Below are 11904 nucleotides of genomic sequence, written 5' to 3'. Positions count from 1 at the left end.
CTGGGCTTGTCGTGTTACTTCCTCATAGTTATGATGGTGAAGGTCCTGAGCATTCAAGTGCCAAATTGGAACGCTTCCTTCAGGTTTTCTCGTCAATCTATATTCTAATTTCTTTGAACTACCATATATGCTAAGATTTGGTGAATTACATGTAGAGTTGAGCTTAGCTTGGGTTAGCTGAATTTCTATTTTGTTTATGATCAATTTAACGATGCAATTGTTCTATGCCGGAAGCTTTTTCGTGCAAAATCGCATGAGTAGTGCTTATTATTATTAGTGCTGAATTCTAATTTTGTTGTCTATTCAATTTGTGATGAATTGAATTTGTGGTATTTTGAGAAGATGTCCCGCAGAACTGAGCTTCTGTGTGGAATCAATGCTGACTTACCATATGGTCACTACATCAGAGATTTTGCATAAATATTGGATCGTTTGCTATCTGGTGACTAGAAGAACGTGCGATCCTAAAGTCTACAATGCTGTTAAAAAACAGAAACCAAAAAATTTTTTTAATACACCTTTCAAAAAATAAACAAAGACTAACCTTAAGGTAAGGATGAATATTAACACCATCTCTTGACAAGAATCTAAAGCAGCAACATTCATCCTGCAATCTTATTTCCATCATGTCAAATAATAATTTCTGTATCAGTTTTATAGGTATTAAGTTTCCTAACTAAGAAATATGAAAAGAAAACAAATTTTTGTATCAGTTTTCTACTCAATAATTCGAACACATCCATGAATGACCACAATAAATAGCCTAATTTTTGTAGATATGCGAAATGTTACCTTCTGTCAACCTTTTTTGTCATTTGCTCTAATCTTTGGTGTTGCTGTCAATTTGGATACAAACTTCTTGCTTTCACTACCCTTGAATTTTTTGTTATAGAAAAAGAAGAAATAATATAAGCACTACGAGAATAATATATTGCAAATTTGAATTGAAATGATGATAAATTTGATACATGGTATAACATAGACAAGTGCTTACTTTAAAATTATTGTTATTGTGCATGGGTGAATTTTCTACTGATTTTGTGTCCTGAGAGAAAGTCTGTTTACTGGCATCACATTCTTCAACTTGCTAAAAAAAAGAAAAAATTGCTCAAAATATAGCATTATTTAATAGTTCTACAAAAGACACTAAAATAATAGGTAAGCATAAAGTAACATAAAAAAAAGCATGATATTAATACCGTTAGTTCGTCTTCTGTATTTGAGTATTCAGCAGGTGAGTCCTCGTTGACGAGTAATGTACATGTCCTAATGAAATGCCTTCTTGACTTACAATGCGAACATCTTCGCCTTTTTTTGCCTTTTGGAACCTTTCTTGGAGCACCTTTTGACCTCATAACAGCCGGATCACCTATTAGTATTGACGTGGGGGAAAGCCTCGCTTGTGCATCACTTTTCTTTTGCACCTTTGAAATTAGCTTAAGTAACTCACTTGAGATTTTCCTATAGTCGGCTGAGTTTTTGAAGAAATATCACAAAGCTTCCAACAAATTGATGCCATTACACCGCATCTAAGTGTGTGCACTATGTCATCAATGGAGTCTTGCTCTCCAATTGAGCATATAAAATCACTCTTTGCATCTCTTGTCCATCTTTTCAGGATAAGAGATGTAGGGATGCATTTTGTATTGCAATGCTTCAAGACCCCAAAGATGTGGGAGTACGATAATCCACGAGTCTCAAATAGCCTGCACTCACATGCAAACAGGTCCTTGTATTTATTGTAAGATTCTTTAAATAGACATTGCTGATTAAAATACTCATTTGTATTATACTCAACAATATTTCCACTGTTTGGGCATTCAGTCACATTTAAGGCACCTGCTACTTGTATCTCATCTTTCACAAGTTTAAAAATATTTCTAGTATAAAGTTCAGCAGCTTGTTTCTCAAAACTTTTCAGGCACTTAGTCAAAATAGAAAACTTATAAAAGGTATCAAAGTCAGTAGTAGGATGGTTGTTTCGGTAACGCCTTAGTACTTCACTGAATTTATGCATGAATTCAAGGAGACTAGTTTTACTGTCAACATAGCTCTTCAATAATTATTGAATTCCCTCACACTGTGATGTAGTTCTTATGCGGCCAAAGAAGTGCTCAATCAAATATGCTGTAGCCCACTTCATTTTGTCATTATAAATGCCCTGAACCCATTCATTCTCAGCAAGTCCATATTTGGATATGATCTCGCTCCATCTCTCTTCAAATATTTCAATAATAAACTGTCAATACAATAATACATTAAAGTCGTCCCAAAAATACTTATTTTTTATATTCTGTACCGTATTACGATGGAGATGCCATGTGTAACACCCTAATACTTTTAAACTGAGTTAAGCTTTATTTGGATTATATTTAGTAGCTGATATTCAAAACCTTGCAAAATTTTTCTTTTTAAAACAAATGTGAAATACTTATATAAAATAATTTATAAATAAAAATATTGAATAATTAGTTTTTATTAGAATAGTTACTAGTTGAAAAATATAAGTGGATTTGAAAATACTAACATGAAAAATCAGTGTGCTAAACTATGAAGGTACAACAATGACAAGCTTTACTCATACCAAATAAAAAGGAAATATAATAGTTACAATTGCAATCAGTCAATAAGGATAAAACAAGACACAAAAAATCCTAATTCTCTTAATTTGTTTAACTATGGCTAAAACAATCGCATATTCTTCCTTCTTAAGGTAAACGTTTAATGTTTTATATCTACGTCCTCGATAGCTTGCTTCCACTAGTGCACCTGTCTTTTCACCTCAACTGTATTGCTTCGTACTGCATCGTTCCTGAAGATGGTACGGAGAGAGGGGTGAGAAACAAAAGTTTCTCAGTAGTTTATTTATATGGTGTCATCGTATCCATCCCCAGCCACTCCGAGTTTTAAAATAAAAACAGTGATAATGTAATGTTGTCCAATTATTATTTTCAAAAGTCTTTGTTAGTCGGAGTGGTGTAACTTTTAGATGCTTCTTATTTACTTATGTTATGACATGTGTAATGCATACAAAATGGCTATAGCGTTAAAACATATAAAGGTAACTCATAAAACTTGATATGATGTTCTCATAGGCCATAAAGTAAGGCAAAATAAAGAATAAATAAGAGAAGAATAGTAACATTGCCATAGATAAGTCAAACAGAATAAATCTGAATAAAATAAAAATCTTAAACAATATCATACATCATACAAAAAGGAACTTTGGATAAAAGAAGGATCTTTGAATGCAATAATAAACATAATCATAAATAAAAAAAAGATAAAAGAAGAACAATCATGATCACACTTTTCATTGCACTTTTCATTACTTTTTCTCGTAGCTTTTATGGAAGGTATTGAGCTCAAACCGGTATAAAAGGTGGGAGTCCCCTTCCCTTACCGAAGGTTCTTATCCCAAACGTTTTGGCGATCACCTTCCCTTACCGAAGGATCATCTCGATCGATCACCTTCCCTTACCGAATGATCATATCGATATCTTGTCTTTGGGGTCACCTTCCCTTACCGAAGGATCATTCCCTCAGTTCAATTTACAATCAAGGTTATTTAGACATACACAAGAAAGAAGTTATGGTAACCAAGATATATTATTATAAAATTGATGGGAGTCCCCTTCCCTTACCGAAGGTTCCCAAAAGTTTGTCGATCACCTTCCCTTACCAAAGGATCATTCCCTCAGTTCTTTAATGCACATAAGATTGTTATTATAATGAATAATGTGTATGAAAAAAAGAGACATTATATCATGACGTGCAATGCTAACATATATGTTCAAAAACATTTAAGATATGACATATAAAAATTAGCACAAAACCCCCTACCTCGAGTGAAGTTCCACTAGGTATTCCGATGCAAATAGATGCGGTTTGTTAGTGAAGAGAGACTTGTTTCATGGCTAGGATTTGTGTATACTAGAATGTTTTGTATAGAAAAATGGAATAGAATGATAAAGGAATGATCAAATAGCTCTCAGGTATGTGCAGATTATGTTAGGAAGCATTTATGTGAAATCTTCAATCTGGATCGTTACTTTGTGAGCCCTATAACATTTTTTACGTTTGGAATTTAGAATTAGATATTAGAGACAAATTTATAGATAATTGAATTATCTTTAAAACTAATCTTAAACGAAGTCAATCAGATAACCACAGCTTGAGATATTTCCGAAATACTATTAGTATATCAGGCTGGCTGATAAGAGCGCGATTTTCTACTCTGAACTTGTAACCGATTTATCTACCTAATTTAATTTGAATTTGATTTTATACTGAACTTAAGGAATAGAGCTAGTATTCTTATCTTTTCATATAACAAAATATTATTCAAATCTAATAAATGTAGAATTAGTTATGACTATGTTTTAAAAGGTTGTTTACTGTCGGTTAGAGATTTACTACCACTAGTGCTTTCATATGTTTAAATTTTAAATTCAAATCTTAAATCATTACTATTTTAATTAATTAATTAGTTATTAAAAAATGACTTGATTCAAAAATTTGGGATGTTACACCATGCACAAAGGCAATGTGGTATACCAAGAAATACTTCTAAGATGGCCTCTCTCATAGCACGATCTCCGTCTATCACAACGCCTTTGGGTAGTTTTCCTGACATGATTTTCAAAAATTTCTTCTGTGCCCACTTGAAAGTTTTAGACTTTCATCTGTTCCAAAGATAGTTGTTTGGCCTTGGTGGATGGTCCCTGAAAATATGACTAAAGGCTTGTTGTAGACATTTTTCTTGTAAGTGGTGTCAAAAGCGAGTACATCGCCAAAACATTCATAATCAATAATGCTTGCTCCATCAACCTACACTAAATTATCCAACTTACAATCTTTTAAGATGAATTTTCCTAGAAATAACGGGTCACTGTCTGTCTTGGACAATAGATAGGCCAATGCAACAAATGCATAATTGTCTTTTACTTTTCCCCGCCTAGTCTTACTAATGTGGTTATGTAGGTCTTTACTGGTAAAACCCACTTTATCGTATCCACCCTTTTGGGAAATCATGTAACCCATTATATGACAGGTTTTAACACCACATGCTCGCAAGCTATCTGCTTGTGTTTTATCGGTGTCATTAAGCCCAAGATTCACAGCAATAAGATGTATGTACTTAGGTGGACACAGTGGATTATTGTGTTTACTCTCAAATACACTGACTTTTCACTTACCCGTCCTATAGTGACGAATGAAACGAATTCTAGCCTTACAGTTGACACGAGTAATTGCCCTATACTCCCTTTGCTGATTGTCCTTTTTAAGGTACTTCCAATGTCTTTCTCATACTTTATTGCAAATCAATTGTCTTGTATTAATGTTGCCATTAGCATCTACCATCTTCAAGTCTTTTCAGGACACAAATCCATAGCACTTGGCATATTTGGCATAAAATTCACAAACTTGAGATTCCATATCAAACACCAATCCTATATATCTTCAATGGTTGATGCAGATTTTTGAATATCCACAAACTAACCGGCAAAGGCACCGGGTCGTATCAAGTAATACCTCAGGTGAGTGAGGGTCGATCCCACGAGGATTGATGGACTGAGCAACAATAGTCAACTGATCCACTTAGTCAAGCAACCAGAAAGGGGTGTTTTGAGTTTCAAAAGCATCAAACAGTAAATTAAAGAGTAGAGAATGCAAATAATGAAGGTGGTGTGAAATATGTGAGAAAACAGTTAAGGTATCGGAGATGTTCACTTTTCCGGATTATGTTTTCTTACCAACTATTTTAATCATGCAAGATTCATTTCAAAGCAAACTTTAACTGACTAAACCCTAATGTCTTAGTGATTTAGTCTTCTTTAACCCAAATCAACTGCCAATGTCTTGGTCACTTAATTTAGATTAGAGGGTTAAGAGCAAATCTAGTTTATGGCCACAGAAATTCTAATTACCCAAGACTAAACGGATTATATGTCACGTATCTAGATTAGTTCAAGTAATTAGCAATTTAGGAGGAATTTGCTTTCAAGCTGTTGTTAAAGTGAGATAGCTCTGTCGAGAATTACAAGAACACATGTAGAATAAGGGTCATACTGTCGTTCCACCCAGATTCATAAGATGAAGAACGAAAACAATCCTTGAAACGGAATCAATACATTAATTAAAATAGTAAAGTAATATTATCAATCCATAAAAATAAACAGAGCTCCTAACCTTAACCGAGGAGGTTTAGTGGCTCATGACTTATAGAGAAAACAAGGGTTCCAAAAAATGAAACGTGTGGAAGAGAGTAAGAGGTCCGGTCCCCTCTAAAGGATAGACAACACTAACAATTAACTGTTTCTTAGCAGAATCAAGTAACAGAAATAGTTGCACAATCTAATCTACTGTCTTAATTTTTTAATGCATATAACTTTATTATTTGCAAGAAAAACAAAGAACAATCAATAGTACACAACCAGAAAATTCAACAACCAACAATGCATATTCAGCCAACAACAGTAGCATGAATTACAAACAAAAAATTCAACATAGAAAATGGAATTGTTTTCATATATTATGGGGGAATCAGACTCAAGGTCATCACTTATCCTAAATAAATCTCTTGGAATTATTTTCATAACATAGTGTTTGTCATTCACATATGGGTCTTGCACATAAAAACATTAGTTTACCTGAGATGCTAGCATAAATGGTTCTTCTTGGTAGTATTTTTTACTAAAATACACATATGAGAGACCAAAGTTATCTTTTGGAGCTGTATACCAGTCACACTTAAACAAGATTACCTTAAATTAGCCATAATCTAACTCAAACATATCAACTATTCTATTATAGTAGATTACTTTTGCTTCAATTGGATTCTTATCTTTCACACTAGCAAAACTAGGAGTCAATGCCTCTAATGTGACACCACTATTTTGGATTTTACGTCTCACATCACGATGCCTTGTATGGAACCTATACCCGTTAATAACATAACCTGGAAATATTTTCGCATCTCTATTTGGACCCCTAGCTAACCCTTTTGCCCAACCAAGCCCATCCTTTTTCATGGCATAAATTTTAAACCATTCTAAGAACTGTTGACTATGGTCTTTGGCTTTCTCCCACTTTCTTCTTTGTGGATTGTTATCATTAACTGCACCTTCATACTCTTTGAAGAGATCAAATATTCATATTCTTATTTGTTAGTAAGGTAAAATGCTATGATTGCGATCGAACAAATGATAATGAATTAAACAAAGTACCTCATATGTAGACTTCGATCTTATCACAATTGTTTAGGATGTATGCATGACTTTGTATTTCTGATTTTTTTTTATCTAAAATAAACAAATCTCCCATTTTTTCACCCAAAGGACATTGTTTTCTTAGAAACAAACTAGGAGTTCGCACCTCATTTGAAACACACTCATCATTATTTTGAGGGATTCTATTGAATCTTGTGTGAATATCCTCATGCAAATATCTTGAGCAAAATTTTTTACACTCATTGGCCAAATATCCTTCAGCAATGGATCCTTCTGAATGACTTCTATTACGAATATACGATTTTAGTGTGCACATATACCGTTCAAAAAGGTACATCCAACGATATTGAAGTCCTTACTGTTAGTCTCACTAACTGCAACTCTAGCTTCCTAATTAGCTAAGAGACAATGTTGTCTAAGCCTCCAAAATACTTTGAAGGCATTGGACATAAAATAACAAAGAAAAATGAATTTTAGCAATGCTTAAAAAAGGTCCTGAAGTGAGTGCCTCAGGAAAGCACTGAAGTTGTCCGCATAACATCAGTAATAAATTAATAGATGTATTCAAATTCACATAAACCAAACTTAATTACCGTCTTAATTTGTACCATAGCAGCAGCAAAGTAGTAGAGCAGTAGAAGCAGAATAAGAGAGGTAACAGTGGCAGTGAATAGCAATTCAGCAGCAGATAATTAGTACCACAACAACAGCAAAGCAGTACCACAGGAGCAACAAAATAAGAGAGGTGGCAACAGTAGTGAATAGAGAAGTACTGAAAGCTTGAAATAAAATAGACTTAGACTTTAGTAAATACTAATAACCAATATGTAACTACAAAAATTTTTCAGCAACCTCCTTCACCAAACAATTAAATTAGTTAACTACCCTTAAAAAAAAGAAATGAAAAAAATAGATTCTAATATAAGACTAGCTAACACCTAACAACATGCCACATGTAGAATAAGAAAATGGGGTGCCCTCAAAAAAAGAAATAATATGAACATTATTGGTTAAGAGTTGAGCATCAATTGTCACAACAGAATCTTATCCCATAGTAGACATATCAAAGCTCTTTTAGTTAAAATTTAATTCAAAGACGCTACATATTATTTTGTAGTTTAATGTTCTGTGCTGTAATTATCAATATGTTGTTCAGTGCATACCATGTCATCATCTAGTGACTTGAAATTTCTAACCAAAAATTTTCTTGAATGTTTTTATGACAAAAACAACTTAATTTGTTATAGTAGTTGGCATCATTAAAAACTTTAATGTTTATTTTATAATTATTTTCTCTTTTATATTTCTAATAAGGTTCAAATATATATAATAGAGAATAGAGAGTATAAAACTATAAATAGAAGGAATGTGCATTAAATGCCATTGAAGGAATGTGCTCTACAACTTTTTTTCTTTCTATCTAAGTGATTCTTTTTGGGTGTTAAAGATGAATTCTATTATATATAGGTTATCTAAGTCTAGGTAACGTGACATGGCAAATAGGCAAAAAATGGTAGAAAACGCAAGCTAAAGCATGTTGAAACAAGGGGCTATAGTCTCATCATTTCACAAAAGCAGACTTTGAAAAAAAATGTGCACCATACTTAATTAAATACATAACCTATCCTTACACATCTCCCATATTATTTTATTCATTTCTCCACAAAACTAAATTATACTAAGCAATCCAGTAGCAGATTAATTAACAACAACAGCAAACCAGAAGTAGAATAAGAGGTAGTAGTGGTAGCGAATAGCAATTCGTCAGTAGATAATTAGTACCACAGCAGCAGCAAGGCAGTACAGTAGTTCCACAAGAGCATCAGAATAAGAAAGGTGGCAGTGGTAGTGAATAGAGAACTACCGAAAGCCTGAAATAAAATAAACTTAGACTTAAGTAAATATTAATAACTAATAAGTATCTTTATAAAAAATAAATGGAGCATAACAGCAGAGCTCAAACAAATTTCTAATTGTTGAATACAAGACCAGACTAGCAGAGGCATTTACAGGATCATGCATATTGCATACCCCCAAACCAGACCAGACTAGCAGATTATTAAAAATGCATATTGAAAGACTAGACCAGACCATATTGCATATATAGCAAGCCTTATATATCCAAAAGTAAATGGAAATTTACCACTTTCAATAGACCAGACTGGCAGATTACTAAAAATCAATAGAACAGTATTTTGAATTACAACAACAATCAATAATGAATTATTTAAATAACTCATCTCATGTAACATGGCAAAAAAAAAAAAGAATTAAAGTATAATGTGCTCAATTCACCAACAACTATTCTCCTCCACTTTAATATCTCAGAAAAAACAGAAACTACAAACATCATAGCCCCAAAGCCAGTAACAGTGGCAAGCAAAATAATGACAACACCAAACAAATTCAGAGATTTTAAAGATAAGCATAATGACAAATATTCATAACGAGTGACAAATATCCATAACAGTATTTTGAATTACAACAACAATCAACAACAAATTATTTAATTTTTTGACAACTCACAAAATGAATTAAAAGAATTAGCTAGAACAACAAACCTTCTCTAATTCATAGAGAAAAATTCTCCACAGGGGTTAGGGTTTGCAGTGACAGGGAAAGGTTTGCGAGAGAGGGAAGATGAAAGGTTAGGTGTTTGCAACGACGGAAGGGAGCGGCGGCGGAGGGAGTGCCCACGGAGGATTTGCAAGAGAAAGTGAGGGCCAAAGAGGGAGGCCTTGCCAGAGAGAATCACCACTAAAGGAGGGTTAGGGTTTACAGCATTGGAGCACAGATGAAGGGAGCGGCAGCGGAGCGAGCGTCGACAGAGGGTTTGGAAGGGACAATGAGCGTCGAGGGAGGCCTTGCTAGAGAAAGTCATCGCCGAAGGAGGGTTAGGGGTTTAATGTGTACAAGGAAGATGGAAGGAGCAGTGATGGTTGGAGCGTTGGAAGAGGGAGCGCTGACAGAGGCATTGCGACAGAGGAGAGAGGGCGAGCGTCAGCGATGAGCTCTTTGTTAGGGTTCTTCAAAGATTTTCAAGGCATTGGTTCGAAGGAGAGAGTGTTTCGAAGAAAATAAAGAGTAGTGTTAGGCATTATTGTGTATGCAATTTAACTCTCAGTCTTTCAAAGAAAGAGGGGTGGGAAACCTTTTTTTTTTGAACTTTGTAGCCACGCTTTTGAAGCATGCCGAAAGAGTTAGAGGAAAAGGGCACGTTTCAAAAACATCACTATAACGAAACCATTTCGCCACGCTTCAAAAGCGTGCCTGTTGTTCTCTATCGCTACCATTTTGAAGCGTGGCAAGAAAAAGCGTGGCCAAATCTCTAATCAGTCGCCACCCTTATAAAAGCATGGCCATTGATCCTTTTTAGCCACGCTTTTAAAGTGTGGCAAAAAAATCGTGACCAAATCTCTAAGCAATTGCCATTCTCATAAAAAGCCTGGCCATTGACCCCTTTCGATTACGTTTTTGAAGCGTGACAAGAAAAAAGCGTGGTAACATGGGTTTTTTCTTGTAGTTTAAACACCGCTCAAGTAGCTGTGCACGAACATGAAAGACAGTAAGCCACATAACTTTGATTTTTGGGCCCATTTGATAATTTCAGAAACACTTACAAACTTATATTAAGATTAGTATAGTTTTAAGATTTAGCTTTTATGATCTATTTTCTTTAACATTTGTTTTTCTATTTTTCTATACAATTCATTTAACTTGACAAGCCATTAGCTAAGAATAACAACATGAATCCCAGTTCTTCATTAATTATGAAATACGGACACTTTGTTAAATTTTAGTGTTCGTGTGTACGACATATTTTTGATACGATATTCGTTCGACATACGTGTTTTTTGTGTCCAACCATATCTTAAAAAAAATCAAATATGTTTGGACATACTTAAATACCCTCACGTATCAGTATATTCAATATTATTCTTAACATGTATTCTTGAAATTAAATTAGTTCAGAAATAGTATATATTATTATTTTTAAAATAAAAATATTTTAAATACTTTATACAATTAAAAATAAAAGACATTAAAAATAATTAAAAAATTAATTTATATTTTAATATCAATAAAATATAAAAATATCATTATAACATCGACAAAATTTAGAACTTCAATATGAAATTTTAGATTAATATTAACTATACCTAACTTTTCCTGTCTTTTGGGTTAACTTGTTACGTTTTTCGTAATATAAACAAGGTACCCCGGCAAACCTTTTATTTCTTGTTAATATATAAACATAATTAACTACACATCAAAAACTTCAAAACCTTTCCCATCAATTGTTGAATTCTTTTTTTCGTGTTAAGACCTAAACATACTATTAGAACTATACCCATAGGGAAGTCACCCAAAAAAAAAAAATAAAAAAAATAAAAAAAAACTATAACCATAGGGTGCGACTAGTACTCTTTTCAAAACCCATTTTCAAACTAATTTGATGGAATAACATTTTAGGTTAAACTTCTGTCTCCATAGTGTCATTATAGTTATAGTTGAGTCTCTATAGTTTAAAAGATTTTAACTGAATCCTTACACTATTTTAAATTTTATAATTAGATTTTTGTCGTGTCAAAAATATTAGAATTAACATAATATTTTTTTTCAAATTAAAAATATCTATATTTAAGAATTAAATATATAAATCTAAATGTTT

This window comes from Arachis ipaensis, chromosome B09 (genome assembly GCF_000816755.2).
Source record: "Arachis ipaensis cultivar K30076 chromosome B09, Araip1.1, whole genome shotgun sequence".
Lineage (NCBI taxonomy): Eukaryota > Viridiplantae > Streptophyta > Magnoliopsida > Fabales > Fabaceae > Arachis > Arachis ipaensis.
The sequence above is the reverse complement of the archived record's forward strand: the minus strand, read 5'-3'. Positions refer to the sequence as shown.